General features: G+C 37.0%; 1 protein-coding gene across 6 annotated transcripts in view; it reads left to right on the top strand.

The window, feature by feature from the left end:
- Positions 1-21,112, top strand: part of LRRC4C (leucine rich repeat containing 4C) — a 478,632-nt gene that overhangs the window by 424,235 nt on the left and 33,285 nt on the right. For all 6 annotated transcript variants that reach the window (XM_056493619.1, XM_056493622.1, XM_056493617.1 and 3 more), the window contains one exon: positions 2,447-2,579. The gene's annotated coding sequence lies outside the window, so the exon portion shown is untranslated. The remainder of the gene's footprint in view (positions 1-2,446; positions 2,580-21,112) is intronic.

Here is a 21,112-nt window from a genome sequence, read left to right as displayed (position 1 = left end):
TCCAGTAACTTTCTTCCTCCTGCTTAATGAGTAATTTTGCCTATTTTAGTTTCCATGGGTATTTTCACTGCTTATAAGTTGCTCTACAAAATGTCACTCTTTTAACCAGCAGGTTATTTTTGAATAATTCATATCATTCATGTGTTGCTCTTATTTTATTTCATTGGCCACCAATATGCCACCCAACATATATATTTTTATTGCTTAATGCAATATTGCAGAGATTTTTTTAATATATTTTTTTTCCTGCTACTGAATTGGGAGTAATTTTTTATTGATGCCTAAGTATATGTAAACACTGAGATTTAAAAATGCTTCTACAACCCTACAAATTTACAACAACCTAATCTTTATGTGTGTAGCTCTGTTGGTAAGAAATTGAGTGGAATTTAGAAGATTTGGTTTCAGATTTTTGTTCTGTCACAGATTCCCTGCATGTCCTTTAAGGCTAAAATATAGCCAAAGGTCAGCTTAATCAGAAAAAAATTGAATGAAGTGATTAAGGCATATTGAGATATCTTAAGACATATTGATTTGCTGTGTTTCAGGCTTCAGTTTGATCCAGAAGTAAATGCAAACTCTTCCATCTGAGTTCAGGGGTGGAAATAGTGAGACACCAACCCCACATCTCCACCATGGGATGCAGGCTAGAAATACCTGGCATTTCTTTACCATATCATTTGAGAGAGCCTGTTAAGCTCTTCAGGGCACATATTTGATCATTTCTTCATTTCAGTCTCTTCCCCCCCGCCCCTTCTTTTCAATTGGAAGAGATTTCTGTGTTGATAAGGGCATAAAATATTTGCAAAGTGCTGGTTGAATAGAAGTGGCAAGAGAATAAGTATTTTCTTAATGCAGCATAGGGATATTTTCTGTGACATCCTCAATTTTGCACTTATAATGAAGGAAAAAAAATAAAGCCAACAAAAAACTCCTGGGGAAATAGCATTTTCATGCAAAGCTGGTGGCTGGCTCAGGGAAAGACAGTTCATATCCTGTTTCAAACTACTTATTATAACAAGCAATCCCATCCAAACCTTCCAGATTGAGTCACAGACACTTCCTGCTTTGAGTCACAGACACAGCAGATCAGCTTTAACCTCCACTTCCCTCTAGAGCTTGGTTGAGACTGGAGCTGTTGGTGACCCAGAGCAGAAGCACAAACTGTCTTCATGTTAAGTAAGAGCTGCAGGCTGCATGAGCACAGTAACCTTACATAAGCACCTAGGATTCCAGGGTGAGAAAACTTACCAATGAATCAAACCAACAGGGAGGGCAAGAAGTACCAGTGCCTGTTACATCAGTAGCTTCCTACAGAGACTTAGCTTTTGTCTAGCAGAAACTGAGATTTGCTCAGTCCCCAAGCAAAATCAAGAAGGCAGGTACCTCTCTGCAAAACCAAGGAGTGTGTCCTTCACTGAGACACTGAGATGACATGTTTGGAATCCACTGTTAGACAGATGGAACAAACAGCTCTTTGTTTCTGTAACCCCCTTATAGACATTCTCATAAATAAATATATAAATGAAAACTCTCCAGAATTAGTATAGACTAAGAAAGCTCTGTGGAGGTTGCTAGGCAGCCAAGGCCAAAGGAATAGAAAGCAGGCAGGTCTTTGAAAAACAGAATCAGTGACTTATGGGTTATCTGAAGTCACAATTTACTCAATTGTCTTTTGGCATAAACAAGAGAAAGTAGAATTTATTTTTCTTTAGCAAATGAACAATGCTTTTAAAAGATGAAAAAAAAAAAAAAGGCCAGTTTCATATCTCATAGTTATCTGTATTTTGGAGGTATGAAATTTTATGCATTAATCTTTGGTTATTACTAATTTAGAAATTTGATGCAGTATGTAGAGGCTATAGCTTGAAAATTATTTATCAAATTAATTGATTTTTAGACCTTTTTCCAATTTTAACTTTTACCATGCTGTGTATATAAACTCTAGAAGAAGAAAGTTTCCAGTGATGGAAGGAATGCCATGCCCTCAAAAGGTGTACACAGACTTGTTTCACCATCACTAATGAGAGGAAAAGGCCTAATTTCTACCACATTGCCCTGTATGGTGTATGATGAAGCTATAAATACAGAAGTAACCACCTCCTTCCTATTACTACTAAGTTTGCAAAAATACAGGCATTTGTAACAGGTTGTCATCTGCTAGATTAAGTGATCACATTCTTGACTAATGGCTGCCTTTGAAATCCCTGATTATATTTGTGCCTTAAAAGTCTTGAAATTAGCTGTGCCCCCAGCAGTTCTGTCAACATACAAACACTGAGGGGGCACTGAAATCCTACAACTCCCCTCGCTCCTCAGATTTTGTATGGCAGCTCTAGATCATGGCTTAGTCTACCTGAGTTATTATCTTTCAATGTCTTCAGTTTATGTCTAGAGAAGATTTATTTGCTGCATCACAGCTTCTCAATCTGTGTTTCTTCCACAGGGTGGATGCTGTGGGGGGGTCCAGGCAGCTCTGTGGAACAGTCTCCAGTGGGCTAGTAGGATGAGAAGGTCCAGGGATAGTTTGGGAAACGAGGAGAAACATCACCTCCCGAGACGGTAAACCTGCTGAAAAGGTAACTCAGAGTATTGTTATGCAAGTCAGCTTCTCTGGCTCCGTGGGTATGCTGGAATGCATGGCAGAAAACTGGTAGGGAAGGGGAGCACAAGCCTTGGTTGTTGTCTGACTGTTCATACAGTGTCTCCTGAATATCTTTGCTGAGCTTCTTAAACTACGCTGAGTTTCAATTCCCATCCTGGTGTGAGAGAGAATTTGGATGCTGTATCTTATATGCTGATATATGTCTCAGGGGTTTTCTTGTTTTCCTATGGACCTGTTAGAGAATACAAATCACAAATTTACAGTAACTTTCCAAGAAATTCCTTGCAGGAATTAAAACCATGAAAATGCCAGCTTATAAGCCCTAAAACAATTTAGCAGAGTAAAATGTTCTTTCACAGGGAGAGCTAATAGCTGAATTTTTAAAAGTACATAATCTTGTCTTATTGGGTTCTTTAAATCTCACCTTAGCTACTCTGCTTGTGGAGACTCTCCTCCTATCCTGAAGCCTTAACTATGGATGTTTTCTTCCTAGCATTTCAGAAGTCCAAGAGAATGTGCAAACTAAAAATCTGTCATCCCTCACAGTGACTGTAATGCTTCCTTCTTCATGTTAAAAGGCAGAGTTGAGACATGAAGCATCAAAACATTTTCTGCTGTCCCAAAAGCCCAGCTATATGGTGCATTTTTGAGCCCAGTTAACTTATCATATGTCTGTGCTATACACACATTTCTTGGTTCTCAGCTAAAATTAAGTTTGCTGAACAAACAGATTTTGTTCACTCATCCTAGACCGATCATTGCCCATGGTGCATTTTGAAATATCTGACAGGCTGCCTTGCTTCTTGCCTGTATTAATGTGCCTTAATGTATGCTGAGTGCAAGAAAAATAACAATGGAAAATCACACTGGTAGAAAATAAAATGGGGTTTTTGATGCAAAAGTTTTCGTAAGGATCTATTCCCACATCTCATGAGACATCGAAAAATATAAAATATCATTTAATGGGGAAATGTTTTTTCTTTGCTCAGTATAGGTATTTTGGCTGGTTGAATGCTAGGTTAGGCTTTCAAATGTGTCTGGGAAATACCTTCCTATTTCCTGCTGATAAGCTCCCTCCAGCTCCCAGACATTCATTCATTAAAACAGTTCAGAGAATCCGCTGCTACAATTCACAAATTTGTGACAGAAGACAAGTTTGGTACAGGACAGGGAGACCTTTCCTCCTGCATTTATACATGTGGTGATAGTATTCAGCTTATGATCTTTTCAACAGTCTTCCACTCATACTTGTTGCTAATCAATTCAGCCTCCAGACTTAATTTGGTTTTCTATTATCTAGTAGAAATGAGTTTATATGGCTTTTTTTTTAGTGAGGGCCCAGTAGTCTTTTGCACCAAATTGCACCAATTTGTCTTAGGTACTTTAGTGTAAACAAAAGACAGGAATAGCTTGCTTATGGTTGGAACTGGTCTGAGATCCAGAGGATCTCAAGTGTTTCAGGTGTCTTCTTGGTTGCATTTTTCTGCCAGCAATGTGGGCAGACTCACATGGAACTTCTGTATTGATCCTTTGTTGATGCTTTAGCAGCAATCCTTTCTCGAAGGGGAAGAAGGATTTTGCCCAAGAGTTAACAGGTGTCATTAAAAGAGTTTTAAACTAGATTTGAAGAGAGAAAGGGATAAAACCAGGCTCACTAGAGAAAAGGCTGGGGGTTGCATGTCAGTGTTTGTGGGATGGTGTGATGGTGGGTCCTTCAGTCTGATCAATGATGTGCTGAGTACACCTGAGCACATTTGGAATGCCTTTATACCAATGTGCACAGCATGAGCAGTGTAGTGGGGTTGACCCTGGCCAGATGCCATGTACCCACCAAAGCTCCTCTGTCAATCCCCTCCACAGCTGGATAGGAGAGAGAAAATATAAAGAACAGTTAATGGATTGTGGTAAGGACTGGGAGAGATCACTCCCCAAATACCATCACAGGCAAAACAGAGTCAAACTGAGGGTGTTAATTGAACTTATTACTTATAAAATCAGAGCAGGATAATGAGAGGTAAAATAAATCTTAAAAACACTCTCCCTCCATCCCTCTCTTGTTCCCATTTCTACTTTCCCCCATCCAGCAGTGCAGGAAGACAGGGAATGGGGATTATGATCAGTTTATCCAGGTTGTTTCTGCCACTGCTCAGGGAGAGGAGTCCTTCCCCTGCTCCAGCATGGGGTCCCTCCCAAGGGGGATGGTTCTCTATGAGCTTTTCCAATGTGAGTCCATCCCACAGGCAACAGTTCTCCACAAACTTCTGCAATTTGAGTCACAAGAGCAAGTGCAGGATTCTCCACTGGGGACAGGTCAATGTGGTTGTATGTACAAGTCAGGAAAGCAGCCCTGCAGGGTGAGATCTGGGGAACTGGGTCAGTGGCAAATTGAATATGCAGTGCCCTGGTCACCATAAGAGCCAGCTGTGTCCTGGGTACTTCAGGCACAGCATCACTGGCTGGTTGAGGGAGATTATTGTCCTTCTGTACACTGCAGCCCCACCTTGAGTACTGAGTGCAGTTTTGGGGGCCTCAAAATAAGTACATCCACCTATTAGATTGTGTCCACAGGCAGCCAACATGGTGTAAGGTCTTGAGAGCAAGACTTATGAGGAGCATCTAAGGTCATTCAGTTTGCTCAGCTTGGGGAAGGGAAGGCTGGGGTGACCCCATTGCAGTCCAGAACTTCCTCAAGGGGGACAGCAAATGGGAAGGTGCTGATCTCCTCTCTCTAGTGACCAGCAACAAGACTCAAGGAAATGGAATAAAGCTGAACCAGGGGGACTTCAGATTGGAGGTTCCTCACTCGGTGGTTGGTCACTGGCACAGGCTTGCCCAGGGAAATGGTCATGGCCCTAAACCCAAGAGAGTTCATCCATCTGGATGATGCTGTTAGTCACATGATTTAGTTTTAGGTAGTCCTTTGTCAAACAAGGAGTTGTACTTGATGTTCCTTTCAACCTTAGATATTCTATGGTTCTATGAATCCAACCTCAATGCCATCCAACCTCAATCCATTTGGATTTTAAGCTTTAGTCTGGGAAAATAAGTTACAACCCCTGAAGACAAGTATGGAAAGAAATTGAAGAGGGGATGACATTGTGATATCTTCATCTGCAACATAATAAGTGAAGTTTGAACTTCTCCACTCTTAAGACTTCCTGAGAAATAGGAAGCCTAATGGATTGATGTTTCAGTCTGATTCCCTGTTTAAATTGTGTTTCGTGTACTATTCTTGAAATGCCATTTTGACTGAAGGTAGGGGAAGATAAGAGTGTTGTTTTAATATAACTTGAAGACTTGGTGGTAAAAGGTAATTTTTATTTTCAGTAAGAGGCTTTCATCTTCATTGGACTCTAGTGATATTGATCTGGTATCAGTACTAAGTATGTATCCTTGAATTCTGACCATATTCTGCTTCTGGCATGAATGACAAATGTTTCACATTGTCCTAGCAAACAGAGCTCTTTCTGTGCATTTCTTTGGCTGGTCAGTTTATAATTGGCTGCATTTTGCTGGCCTGTTTGATCAATATTTTCTTTTGATAGGTTTTAAGATGAATGTTCTGAATTTTCAATCACTGTGCCTGTTTGAGGGTATTTATAGTAAAATCATAGTAGTCAATGAAGGGTTTGGTTTTGTTTCCTGTTTTGTAACAGCTGAGAAACCAGTTGTCTTCCATGATTTATGGAAAAGTCCAGACCTTTCAAATTAAGTGAAATGTATACAGCTTCAGAATTAATTGTGTTCTTAAACATAATGAAAATTTCCATTTGAAAATGAGGCATGCCCCAGAGCTTGAAACAGAACAGAAGAAAGGAGATATTCAAATCAAAACAGAAGTCCTTTTCACCTAACAAATCCCATATTTAGAACAAAGCTTGTCTCTTGAATGTCTGTGTGAGTAAAACTAGCTCTACACAGCTGGAAATTAATAAGACTACAGTCCCAAAGTGTGAGCAACCAAAACTGGCAGTGCCTCTTGCTAGCAGGCAAGACAGCACCAAGAGATCTTAAGGATTTTGTCTTAGAAGAAAGAACCCTTCAACAGAACCAAAGTCAATAACTCTTAGAAGTCAAATAGAGACAGGACAAGTCAGCAGCAATTCCTTCAATATTTCACAAAAGGACTAAAGACTGTGACATGACATAGATAGACCATTGGATCTCTGAAATGATCTGAGAAATCAAATATGAAAGAGATGAGCTACCAACAGCCTTCACCTGTATTACTGACTGCCATTTAAATTACTATCTTGACAGCTGATAACACTGTTTATAATAGATTTCTTACATTTCTTATATTCTTTTTGTTTAAACTTACTGTGTGAAATTCTTGTTTGATTAAAAAATGGTTAAAAAGCTAGTCCCCTTAGTGTGTCAGAATGCAAATGATTTAGTCTCTCCATTTATTTCTTTCTTTTCCTCATCTCTGTAGGGTTGAGCTTTGTTCATTTTTTCTGCCATTTTTTCTTTTATTTTTTCTCTGGCATTATTTAATTTCTTTCCAATTATGCTCCTCTTAGTTGTATAAATTATAATTTCCTTTTTCAGTTCTCAAGTTCTTTTGTGATAGGTGGTCATCTGATACTGGAGGAGAACAGTTTGTGGTATTTACTCTTTGTAAGACGGGATATTCAGTTCTTTGTATGATTGAATGTTCAGGTTCAGGTACCTTCCTCAGAATATTATGGTTCCTGTACTGTTCCAGAATTATTTCCTGAAATTTTTAACATTTCCTATAGAGGAAATTTTGCTTTGACTGTAGTAGAGAAAAACTGGGTATGAAAGAGTTGATCTGAATACCAAATAGAAATTTTTTCCCCTTATTCCCTCAACATATTGGGGATTTGGAAAATATTAGTTGTTGATTTGGCTACATAAAAATGATGGATTTTAAAAAAAGTCAGCTTCAAGCTACTTTAAACTTCTTCTTGCAAAACAGGACATATTAAAGCAGGGTGTAGGGGAGGGAAAAATTTACTCTCAAATGCATCAAGTAGATCACCTTTTATTGAGGTGACATTTGCATCTGCTGTAGAAGGTGAGATCTCTGTGAGAAATTGTTAACATACCAGAAATCAGGTATAATCAGCATAACATCTTTTGTTTATATCCAGTGTCTGATGTAATATTTGTCATGAAGTTATTAAAATCTGAAAGATTGAAGAACTGAAGATTGAACAGTCTGGATGAGGCAATATGACTATTAACAAAGCAAATGAATACACCTCACATACACAAGGTGTCTGACAGCAGCTAGAACTTCCTAGGAAATTTAAATCCATACCAAAGCAGCTGGAGATGGAAGTTATTCTTGTGGAACCTCATAAAGTGAGAGAAAGGGACAAAATCCATATCTATAAGGCCTTTGAGCAAGACTGAAATTGAAAGAAATGTGCATGAGGGATGTGAATGAAGAATATTTGTAAGTGTAGATTAGAACAGTGTTTTATGGTGGGCTTTGGGGTTTATTTTTATCTTGCAATGCTCTGTTTGCTTGCTTTACATAAAGCCTTAATCTCAAATTTTGCTAGGTATAATGCTTTTCTGTGCAAGCCTGTCTTGTGTTGGGGAGCTAGAAGCATCACAGTGGGACAGGGGCTGCCTGCATGGCTAGAGGTAAAAGGTCAGAAGAAAATGTATGCAGTGGAAAAGGAGCTGCACCTCGAGAGACAGGAGTGCTGAGAGCACTTCCTACTCTGTTCAGCATCGTTGTGGGAGCTGTGAGTGCCAAGTATCAGCCTTTGGGAAGGAATTCCCTCTGGCAGAACAGCTCTCTGTTCCTCCTGCTTAGAAGCAGATGGCAAAGAGGAAGCCCACATCACCAGGCAGACCTGGGTATTCTCTGCCTCTGTAGGTTGAAGATTGCTTGAATCCACTAAGTGATTGTTCATTTCAGTCATACATTTGAACTGACTTAGAAAAACCCAAAAATTATTTTTGAGGGTAATTCCTGCAATTTTTATATAAAGCAAATGGGAAGTACAAACAAGGCTGATTTTATACAACATGGAGCATAGCAGCTAACAGAACTAAACTGTGAATATATTTCTAGTATATTACAGCATTCCTTTATATTGACCAAATTGATTATTATACTTTGTCATAATATTATTTCTAATAGTTTTCTAACATTGTTATGTTATGGTAGTGCCTTTGCTATTTTATGAAAAGCTATTTGAGCACAAAAAAAGGAGAGGTCTATATCATTCAGATGCTGCAATGAGGGAAGCAATATATTTAATCCTCTTGATTTACAGCCATTGACTTCTATTTCTTTTAAAACTTTTTTACTGGGCTGAATACAAGAGTACTTGACTTCAGAGTCACTCACTCCTTTAGAGACATGAAATAACACTCTGTACACAATGAGTCTCTGATGAATACAGAAAAATACACTACACCAGAACAAAAATGACAGCACACTGGTTAATTTATTTAATAACCAAGCAGCACAAGCATACTCAACTTCTCTGAATATTGCATTCAAAAATGTGATTCTATAGCAAAATTTCATGTTTAGAAGCGGTATAAGTGAAAATGAGTAGGTAATTTATTTTTGCAACTTCTGTTTGATCATTTCTGCAATTTTACAAAGACACAGAGATGCAGTATTAAGAAAGCTGAGGGGTAGAACCTCTCCCCTACTGGTAAATCTGGGCCATTTTCCCCACAGAAAGCTCCACTTAATCTATTTGAATTTATTATTGCACATCTTTAAAACTTTTTCAGAATCTGAGCTACAATAATTAAAAATTACCTTAACATGTCTGTTAAACAGAGAAAAGCTGTCTTAGTTATGGACATTGCATAGAGAGAGGCAAAGATGGACCTGTCTCCTATACACTGCCTTGAAAATATAGTGCCACTTTTTATAGCAAGGGATTAATAGCTAAACTAGAAAATATTGTTCAGTTGCATAAGTATACCTCTTTAGTTTTGCTAGGAATGCTAAAGTTTTGGCACCACACAGTTAAATGTTAAATTAAAAATTACCAGTATGAAGAAGAAGAAATTGTCATTTGCTACTGAACTGCTGATCATTTAAAAATGTAGTTTCAGAAAAAATAAAAAATTGTCATGGTTCAAAAAGAAAAATGTGAAAAATGAGGCTTGCACGCTGGATTGGATTGATCTGAGTTAACAATAACAAATTCATACTGCACATAAAGTCTGTGCATCCTGGATGGCTGCAGAGTGAAATCAATGATCATTCACTTGCTTACATCAAAGTTCTTATTTACCTGATTAGCAGCAAAAGAGTATGAAATATATGCTGGGTTTAGGTGTTTGTGCAAAGCAGTGACACCACTGCTGTGCCTCTGCTATGTCAGAGCCAAGTGATCAGAGAGTGCAAGCTGGTGAATCTCTTGAGCAGCAGACCAAGATCTAATGATGGTTTGCATCCTTCCTTATCTCCATCTTTGTGAAGTGTGTTTTTGTAGCTATTTTCTTCTCTAACACTCCCAGGCTTTTTTCCTTCTAATGGTTCTGTTCAGACAAAATGCCACCAGAAATGTGTTTCTGATGGCCTTGCCACTGTCCCAGTATAACAGGCTGATGAGATTGAAAACACAGCTGAAACCTAATAAGAAAATCTGAATAAACAGGATGTACAGCCTTTCACAATAGGTGTATTTTTGATCTTTTTATTTTCTATAGGTAAGGTTCTGTAAGGTGAAAAGAGAAATCTCATTTTCATGGGGTTTAATCTGATGTGTGAGAAATGTAAAGCTAATCTTTTAATTAGGAGTTCTTTGCCCGAACTTATTGGCATGCATCTTCCATTCCACTTTGCTAAATGTGTTCTTCAGCTTCCTTCTTTCATGGATATGGAATATTAGATATTACTCATCTTACTTGCCAAAGTTTCATATATTCCTGAGCCAAGTGTGAACAGAGAATTTTCTATAGTAGAGTCTAATGTGGAATTTGGTGAGAATTTTGGAGTTAAAACTGTAAGCTATGCTGTCTACAGAATGAAATAACCAGGAGACTTTGTTCCATCAAACTTAGAACTGACTTCCTTAAAAAACGTATTCTAGGTTCTCATAGGATATCACATTATTCTTCCCTCTATTTTCAAATTATTAATATAATCAAGGAACATGTAAAAACTCACTTAGGGATCACTTAGTTAAGAAAATTTTATTATAATGAAGGATATAGTTTCCACTTTTAGTCTCAGAAACAGATTTTAGCACGTTTTCCAGGCATTTGATATTTTTTGGAAATTTATTTTACCTTCTATGAAGTCATCACAGAACAAACAAAAGAATAGGAAAAAAATGAATATTTTCAGAACACAATAGACTATGGTAAACATAGCCTTACCTGAAACCTCTTAATTCTGATGGGAAGGCACTCTCTCATTTTCAAGAGCAATGTTGCCTGTCCATTCAGGTATATGAAGATATATACACACTTCAATTTTTGTTCATTTTGCTTTCATGCTAGCTCAGACAGAAAGTTCTTGACTGTTGATTAAATTGTATGTATGGATTTTGATGATTTCCACATTACTACAAGTAATGACATTGACAAACAAGTCAAATGAAATATAGGATGGGCCAATTTAGAATGCAGAAGAGCTGGAGTTTTGCTACAAAGGTTAAGTTTTATTTGGAAAAAAGAATATTAAATTATGTCAGCTCAGAGGGAAATTTCAGAGCCGTTGACGTATGGTTCTTAGAACCATACCTGCCATGCTATCATTTCAAAGACATCACAGTTATTATCTCCAGTGCCCTGCAGATGAAAAGGACAAATTCAGCCTCATTATTATACATTATGTTCTTCACTTGAAAAGGCTCCATAGTCCCCAGTCATGCCTATGAATTTAGTGCATGTAAGGAATTATATTGAACTGGATATGTAGACAACTATGTTGATCCTTACTCTTCTCTCTCTATATATATCTTTATTAACTATTTTGAACATTAAAATAAAATTAAATTTATGAGGTTTTTAAAACTTATTAATGGTAACTTAAATTCTTCTTAGCATTATTATTTTATTCAAATTTAATATGTTTTATTAGTTTTGATGTATTACTCTTATGACAGTTGTAATAAAATTGTGCATTCTTTATTTTCTGAACCATAAATTTGCCATACTTCACCTTCTTTCTTTACCCTCTTCAAAAGGAATGCAGTACATATATGTAAGGATTGATATGGTAGAAAATCCTTTATATTTACAGTAAAATGTGGGAGGGATAGAATAGTTTTACTGCATACATCAGTATAAATACTATTATATTATTCTCAAGTGCATGTTCATGTTTTAGTCACTCCTTCCCTTACACTCACCATCCATTCAGACCTTGCCTCATTCGTTGCAGAGGATGACTTGAAAAAGGAGCTGCAAAGACATTTTGGGATTTTTTTTGAATGCTTGTCTTTGCAGTCGAAAGAAAGTTTTTTGTAGTTAAAGCACTTTGCTTGTGTTTTAGATATAATACAATTTTCCCTGCTATTATTAGGAATTTAAAACTCAGTGCATACTCAGAACTCCCAGTATAAACTGCTGGAGATCTGCACACTGAGGGGAAGCAAACTATTGAGTTGAGCTCAGCAGTGCCTCTAAGAAAGGAGGTCTCTTCCCTAGACCTGTTTTTTTTCCTCTGACTCTAGGTAGTACAAAAAGAAGGGTTGTCAAGGACTAAATACTCCAGATGCCCTGACTTGTGCTGCTATTTGCATATTTTACACTCCATCAGTTTCTCTCCAAAAGAAAAAGGTATGCATTTTTAATATGACATTTGGTTTCACTTGGTATTGTTTATATAAGCTAAAAGAAAAATTGATTAGCTTTCCATTTTTTTCCTTCTGCAACTCTGAAGAGATGTTTTTGGTCTCCTTTGATGTACTCTTACTCTGCATTTAATCAATGCTCCTGTATTTGCTTTGTCTTGTAGTTCTATCCTTGCAATCTTCCAAGAGCCTCATCATGTTTAGTTCTTTTAAAGATCCCATGGAAAACATTTAAAACAATTCTTCTTGGAAACAATCCTTTTGTCATCTTATTGATTTTGTCTGCATTAAAATGATGATTTTTTTTTTTTATTTCATATGTTGATGACTCACGCTGTCCTTCTCTACTCCAGATATGTACAGTGGTTTCCGTACACTCTCTGTCATTCTGTCTTCCAGACTGGTGTTCTAGCTAATAATTAGTCCTTGTCCTTGTGTCCTCTAGCTCTATTTCAACTCCATCCTGATAGAGTAGTACATTTTGCTTAAGTTTATTCAGTCCCAGTTTTTAGCCCCTATGACTGTTAATGGGGTTGCATGATGAAATGGAAAGGTCTGTTTTAAAAGTATTCTGCCTTTACAGGAAAGCTTGTTATTAACCTGAGAGTTATCACCCACTCTTCCAGAAATCTCTGCAGTGAGTGGAATTGTACCAGCACAACCAAATGCATGTTCAGGGGATGGAAATCTGGCCGGGGACACAGGAGGCAGGATCTTCCAGAGAAAGACACAGTTGCCAAGAGAAATGGTTTATTCCCTTGCCATCTCTCCCCAGATCTTTTACTTTATTGATCACATTTAGCTAACTTTGTGAAAGTTAAAGGCCCTCTCGGCTCATCTGTTTTGGCGTGATCTCTGCTAATCAGTATTAACAAGTCCCCCCAGGACAGGGGAGTGAAAAACAACTGCATTTATTGACTTCTTCATTTTGGAGGAGCTGAACTGTTTCCAGCAATTAAAGGTAATTTGAGTTTTCTGGGAAGTGTAAAAATTGGAGTAAGTAATAATAGTGTCTCTTATTTCACAGCCCTGCAGGGACTGAGCTGTTGCTCACTGATAGCTCTCTTTTTTAACCTTTGAGTGACCTCCAAGGGATTTATGACTCACAGTCAGAGAAAACAGTACTAATCTAGTGCCCTACTTGGTCTCAGATGTCACCTTTCTGTGAATAAAATGTGTCATCTGCTCTTCTCTTATGCCTCTGCTCCTTTGGAACCCCGTCAGGAGAAATACAGCATGGAGTATTGGTATTACCAGGAGATTTATGGCAGGGATGTGAAGCCATGCATGCACAGAACTTGTTAAGCAGTTCAAGTTAACTCAGCACAAGTAGGTAGAAGCCAAGGACGTGAGATCTGATAGGACAGAACCTCAGAATGACAAGTGATGACATAAAGATGGTGCCTTCTTACCTAGTTTTTGCTCTTAGCTATCTTTACAGTCTGTTTTACTGTCAGAGATAAGTGTTTCATAAAATTGTGCCAAACCTATGTTGCTGTGGGAGGAGCTGGCTCCTGTTCCACTGTAAGGATTGTGGCTTGTCAGGAATTTTATATTTGGGGAGGATGATGTAAGGTGCTGAAAACTGTTGGGCTTGGTTTCCAGTCTAGAGTTTGGGATTGTATTACTTACAAAGAATGAGTATTCTTCCTCATCAGTGGACTAAAAAGACTTCAGTTTTTTCCTCTCTTTTTTTTTTTTTTTTTCTGATGTTGTTTTTGTTGTTGGTTGATTGGTTTGCTTTACTTTGTTTTTACTTTTGTTAGCCACTGAAGGATATAGACTTAAAAGCGTGCTTAATTTTTTTCTCAGCACTTTTTGGAGTTGATCCCAATCTGGCTTCATCTTAAATGCTCTTGTTGTTATTGCTTATCAAAGTAAATTATTAGTAAATTCTAAGCTTTTTCGGATGCTGCAAGACATCCCTCAACATCAGAGTGTGGGCTTGGTATGATGAAATAAAATCAGGTATATTCACTGATTTTTTTTTTTTCAAGTTTATAGCAGGGTAAAATTTGATACATGATATGATCATAATTTGAAATTAGTTCAATCATGCAGTATTTGCCTTCTCCATCCTAAAGAATACAAGGAGAATACTTCATTTCTTATGTTTTATTTCCTGATTTCTTTTCTGTCATTGTATTCATCCATATAATATGTTCACATAAGAAATTAATTTGACAATTTTGGCTACTACAATCCATATGATCTGGAAAGTGTTCCAATATAACTTGGAGGGAACAGGAGAGAAGCCCAAGAAATTCAGTCAGAAAGTTTAAACCTAAGACCAAAGTCAGCTCCTGTGGGGCATTGTACCACTCCAACACATCCCTCATCTTTTGACATGTGCCTTTCCATTAAATACCTGGTTTTTATGAACCCCAGAGCATTCCCAGAAGTTTTATTGTACCACTTCTAGTAATAACTGATAAGTGATGAGGGTCGAAGTACTTGTAGGTTCTGTTTCAAGTTGTGAGGCTTTAGGGTGACCAGTGCTTTCCAAAATTCAGGTCTCTAGCTCAGTGCTGCAACCCATAACTTTTATGTCTGAAGGCGTAGATATTTGGCATATTATAAATATAAGGGAAAAACTAGCTGCATTTTGAAACCAAGATTATAGAAAATTATTTTCAAATAATGTTTGGAAATGCATTTTATTCTCTCTATTATACTCAGCTCAGAAAATACCTGGACATGTACATAATTGAGAAATTAATCAGTAGTGCTGTTTTACTCATGACCCTCACATGCAAAAAGTTGGCTATTGGGGAGCTAGATCCTCTAAGATGAATGATGAAAAAAAAAAAAAGGCAGTATTTAAAAGTACTGTGATTTGCTTTTTTTTTCTTTTGGATGAAAGAAGAAAAAACTGGCGTGGAAACTTTGATTTGATATTGGTGTCTTAGCAGTAGCTTGATTTAATGCATGTCTTCAAAAAGCGTGATGTTTTGAAGAGGAACTAAGACCAGACTTGTGTGGACAATAGACAACAAATGATCAATGGTGAATATCTAGAATTGAAAAGAAAGGGAAAGATGGCAAGCAGAAGAAAGCAAGATAGGCATCTATATTATTTGTTAAAGAGCTCTGTGGTAATCAAGTTTTAGAGATTTGGAATTTTAAAATTTTAGCTCTTCTTAAGTGATATATGCAGTGTGGGAGATGCAATTACATTGCTGCAAGCAAAGCTGCAGCAGAAATATATGCTGTAGATAAGGATTTAAAATGACAGTGGTGCGTGCATAGAAAAAACCTGACAAGTTGTGAAAATTGGAACTATATCACTGTATCACTTCTTCCGTGATATTCTGGGAACTATGCTAAAAGGAAACAGGGATAATCCTAATGAAACATGATCTCTTCTCTATTCCAAACGACTATAAATGGAATCTGACTGGCTGCTGCACTGGTGACATTTTTTAATCCAGTGTAATGGATTCCAGCACTTGTCCAGGCAGCTGTTGAAACCCCCCATTGATTGCAACCTATGCCATCCTTTTATCTGCCTGTTTTGCATTTCAATTATCATCTCCACCTCATTTTACCTCCTGTGATCAGGTGGGTACCTAGCAAATGTCTACTACGAAAATAACAGTTCCCAATATGCTGTTGTTTCAGTTGATAAATAATCACACTTTAGAGATATAACTTGTCATTTATTTTCCATGTTTTCCAGGCTCAGTATGCTCATTGCTCTTCACTGAGTTTTGATTCTTTATTGCACTTTTAAATCTTCTATGGTCAAAACCCTCTTTCATGGATATAACATGTATTTTTTCTTACTTGTTCATAAAATGAAGTCTCAGCCCATAGTCTTCAAGGGAAATGAGGGGCCCAATTTGTTCTTTCACCACTGTTTTGTATATACACTCTTGGGTATGTCACTCAAGCTGCCTAAATGTAATGGTGTTTAAAATGAACATCATAATACTTAATGCACTGGATTATTGTGATCTAATTAATGAATCCTTTGAAAAACCCTTTGAAGTTCCCATTTGTAAGGTGCTTTATAAATATGAAATAGTCATAGCAATACATATAATTTATTTCATGTGTTTCAGTCCAATATCATATGAGTTTTGGAATGCTACTTTGCTTTACTCTCCCCACACATAGAGCCTCCTTTCGTGGGTCATAACTAAGTTCTTTCACTTCTCAGATCCATCTAAGTAATGATTGTTTCTTGTGCACAGATGTATCAAAGAGAATTTTAAAGATTTATTATTCATGCTCCATATGAAATGCTGGAGTCCTCCATTCTAAATAAGCCTTTTGAAAAATGTAGATTATTTTCCTTTCAACCTTGTCTGCAAGGTTAGAAACATGTAGTGAAAATGTGCTGTTTACAGGTGAGGGATATATCCTACACTGAACATGTGGGGTATTATTAATGCTGTTTGGCACCATAAAATATTACCCCAAGGCACTGCAGGGGGGTCTTACCAGAGCAGAGCAGAGGGGCAGAATCTCCTCCCTTGCCCTGCTGACCACACTGCTTTGGATGCAGCCCAGGATATGTTTGGCTTCCTGGGATGTAAGCACACACTGCTGGGTCTTGTTCAGCTTTTCATCCACCAGGACCCTCAGCCCTTCTCTGCAGGGCTGCACTCTATCCTTTCACCCCCCAGCATGCATTGACTCCAGGGCTGCCCTGACCCAGGTGCAGGAGCTTCCACTTGCTCTTGTTAAACTTCATGAGATTCACATGGAAGCACTTCTGCAGCAAATTGTCCGTTTCAATTTCCTATATTAAAATCTCCTCCAGTTTTATATGTGACAAGAATCTTATGTCACAATGTAAGTACATCTCATATATAAAATCATGGCTGTACTTAATACAGTACTTAATACATTTAGGATCAGGACCAGAGAACAGCATCTTCATCCTGTGTTAGAGCAAAATACTGTATTTTATTTCTATCTTATTTAGACTTTTAGATCACCTTATTTTCAGACTATTCCTCTAGCAAGTTCATGAGAATGAAGAACTAGGACAGTTAACAGCTGAAGTGGCTTTTCAGAAAATTGCCAAGTTATTGGCATCACTGATAATTTGCCTGGCACTGTTATATCTAATGCAAGATGACTAACTTCATTAAGGCTGTAATATTAGATGTAGGAGGGACAGATAACTGAGGCTATAGCTCTTTACCCAATTATTGCTTAATCATTTCTATTTATTGTTAGAGAAAGGATTAAATAATATTTATCTGTACAAATGTAGTTGACACCGATTTATGTGAGTTTATAAAGCCTAAAGAACAGAATAGGCAGAACCATTGTAATATGCCTGAGAACAATATTAGCATTACTTGAGTTTAGGGAATAAAATGGGGAAAATATTAATAGACTGTCAGATAATAACACTTGTAATACTGCAGTAAGAATTATTCTGCATGTCTTTCACATGCCTTTGCAAATATTGGAAACACAGCATCTGCAAACTTTAATTATGTCCTCACTGCTCCACTGAGAGTTAACAGTTTTAACCCTGATGAAATGAAAAGTCATGTATCAGGTTTGGTATTTTTATTAGAATTTCAAACTGTCTCCTAATCTTTGAAAAAAAACCCAGAACAACCAGAACAGTCTTTTTTTTCTCTATTTATATTTAATTTACAATAATACCTCAGGCATTTTAAACATTTACTTATGTAACTATATAAAACACTGAGATAAATTTATAACATGATTAAAATAAGTTTGAATTCCAAAAAGTCTAAAATTTAGGACACATTTTATAATAGCTGAGAATAAATTCTAAAATCTAGCTTTTTATCCTTTATCTATATAGTCTCAACTAAAAAATTGCTACTTGCAGGTGTAATTGAGTTTTACAGTAGGAGTATGGTAGGAATTGCTTTTCATATGGGGTTCATATGATAGTTTCACACATTGTTGCCTTTGTTGTTGGAGGGATATATGTGGTATTGAAATTTTGAATGTTTTTCTCCATTTCCTGTAATTTAGGAAACAATCAGTCAAAGAATAAACAAGGTATTGATTTTATTATATCAAGGCTCTGATTTCTGAAAGTGCTTGTATAGCAACATCTCTAAAAGGTGCTGATGTCTGGGCTTAGGCAAAAACCTCTGTTTCCAAAATTCTGACCATGGTTACATCTGTAAAAGCCCATAGGGACTGAAAGACATTAGAGGTACTCTAGCTTGAACCTTGATCTTTTGCATTTCTTTTTTCTAATAGCTCTACATTAAATACAAAGGAATTTTTTAAATGGAAAAATACTGTTGAAGAGATGATGGATATTAAAAAAACAGAGAACATGAGGAAGCACCGTGCAATTGGTTGTTTAATTTCTAAGCCTTTCTGCTTTGGTTTTATTATTCTCTGTATTTAAATATTAATAGAGTCAGTGCTACTTAACCAAAGTCATTTGTATCATCTCACTAGCCTACATGGAAACAAGGCAGAATGAACTTCAGCTCTCTAAGTGAGCAGGAGATAACAATGCAGCATGACACAGAAATGATTGAATTTGCCAGCAGTGTTTGTGCAATGCTTGCTAATTTACAAGGGCATTTTCAAGTGATTCAGTGGCTGGGATTCCTTGGGGGCAGTTCTCTTGGGCACTGAAACGGAATCAACATTTAAATGGTTTTTCTTTTGGAGTAGCTTAGAAAAATCATAAGTAAATAGATTTTTTTTTTCATAATTAATACAGCAACTGCAAATCATGCAGGGATCATTCACTTTGCTAAAGGAAAGAAAACTTCTCATTTGGCTGAGCATTTTGCACTGTATTTGCTAAAACTGTGAAGAAATGTAAAATGCGGGTTGCTGGAATAAGACGGGTTCAAGTACTCACTGATCTGGATGAATCAACTCCCCATTTAGTAAGTAATGAATCTGCTCTAGAAGAAATAAATCGAGCTGTAAGTCAGAGATCTGAATTCTCCCTGTTTTGGCACTGATGTGCCTGTGCCAAGGCATCCCACCTTTCCCTGCTTGAGGTCTACTTTGGCTAGAAACAGGAGAGGCAATGACCCCTTTCAAAAGTACATCCAAGTAAACAATTTTGAAGTCACAATATATTATTTCCATCCCTTCATTGTTCCCTCCAACCTCCAGGAACGCCTATTGTTATTTTCCTTTATAAAATATGTTTTAAAATGAGACTATTAATGTTCTGCTGCAGTGCCCACATTTCAGCAGCAGTGTAAGGAGGATTGCCTTGCTCCTGCAAGTGCACTTCTCTGTGTACTTGCAGGCTGCTAGACATTTGCCATGTTGGTGCAATAAATACCTGTGCTCACTTGAATGCTGTAAAATCTAATAAAGCCAGAATTAGAATTGGAGGGCTAGATGTCTCTTTTCATGACAGGAAGGAAGGTGGCATTTTGGCAAAGACATAGAGTACAAGCATGAAACAAATCTCCTGCTGCTGCCTTCTTGATTTCCTATATGTTATTGGAAGTCTAGAAAAAGTCAAATCAAAAGTCTTTTTAATTAGACAATTACTTTGGTAAGTTGTTGGCTTCAATAAAACTGCTCAGACTTCAACTTTGCCAGTTGCCACCCATGGGTCTATATTAACTCTTTTCATAAAAAAAAAAAAAAAACAACAAAACTTTCTCAATCTATATAAGATAATGTTATAAATAGCATATTTATGGAGTACTTGATGATTAAATGTTTTTCTCTCCCAAAATCTCTGGAAGGAAAGTTATAATATTCAATTCTAGAAGCCTCTAGGGAGATAGAAACCCCAAAATGGCAATCCTTTGTAATCAAAATGAGACAAATTTATTTTTCTCTTTGGCTTTTTTCTCATGAGCTCTTGAGATTTTAAGCATTGCAAAAGAGGTTCCTGGAACAAGTAAAGTTGCTGATTGCCTACGGAAGCACACTAGAGAATTCAGAAAAACAGAGATCTTTCCTCTGTCTCATATATAGCAAAACCTTAGAAAGTTAAGCCATTAGCTCTTGCTAAAGAAGTTCAGGTTCTAGGGTGTGAAGACTTTTGCTTGACTCAATATTGGTGTTATTGCCCTTCCAATTCCTTGAATTTTCCTTGACTGTCCTAATTGTGAAGTAAAGACAAATTCTCACAGGGTCCCAAATTTGTGCCATTGACAAATTTCTAGTTTTACTAAACTTTTGAAACTGCAGGCAACCTCTGTCTATGAGCTAATGCTTCTTTTTGCTAGGCTATTTTCTAGAGAAAAGCTACAAGATTATTTTTTTTTAAGCTTTTTTGCACATACTTATTAAGATGTTGGTTTTGGGTTTGGGGTTTGGCGTTTTTTGGTTGCTTTTTTCACATTTAGACAAAACCACTTGGTTCATCTCCTTGTACAAGTAACTCAAAAATAAAACTAAAGAACTGAATTAAAGGATGAACTAAAGAACTGGGAATTGAATAGCACTGATGATTAATGGCCTGCTGCCTCTAAAAACTGCAAGTTAGATATGAAATTTCTTTGATAACAAAACTGGAATTTAATATTTTAGTTCATATAAATATTCAAACATATTATTATATGTGGATGCTTTCTTCCTGATATGCACATTAACTTTCCATCAAAAATTTTGTTGATTGCTAAAATGCTTTCAATTAAAAGGGTTATGTTGTAATTTCTGTGGCTGTAACAGCCTTTGGAGCTTATAAAATGGTGCTGGATTTCACAGGAAACTCAGATACAGTGGGTACAAATACCCACAATGGTTAAGATTCAAATCAGAATATGTCAGTCAAGTTTGGGGGGGCTAGTAGTAAACATATTGAACT

Source organism: Oenanthe melanoleuca, chromosome 5, assembly GCF_029582105.1.
Source record: "Oenanthe melanoleuca isolate GR-GAL-2019-014 chromosome 5, OMel1.0, whole genome shotgun sequence".
Taxonomy (NCBI): domain Eukaryota; kingdom Metazoa; phylum Chordata; class Aves; order Passeriformes; family Muscicapidae; genus Oenanthe; species Oenanthe melanoleuca.
This window is presented reverse-complemented; position numbering and strand designations above follow the sequence as displayed.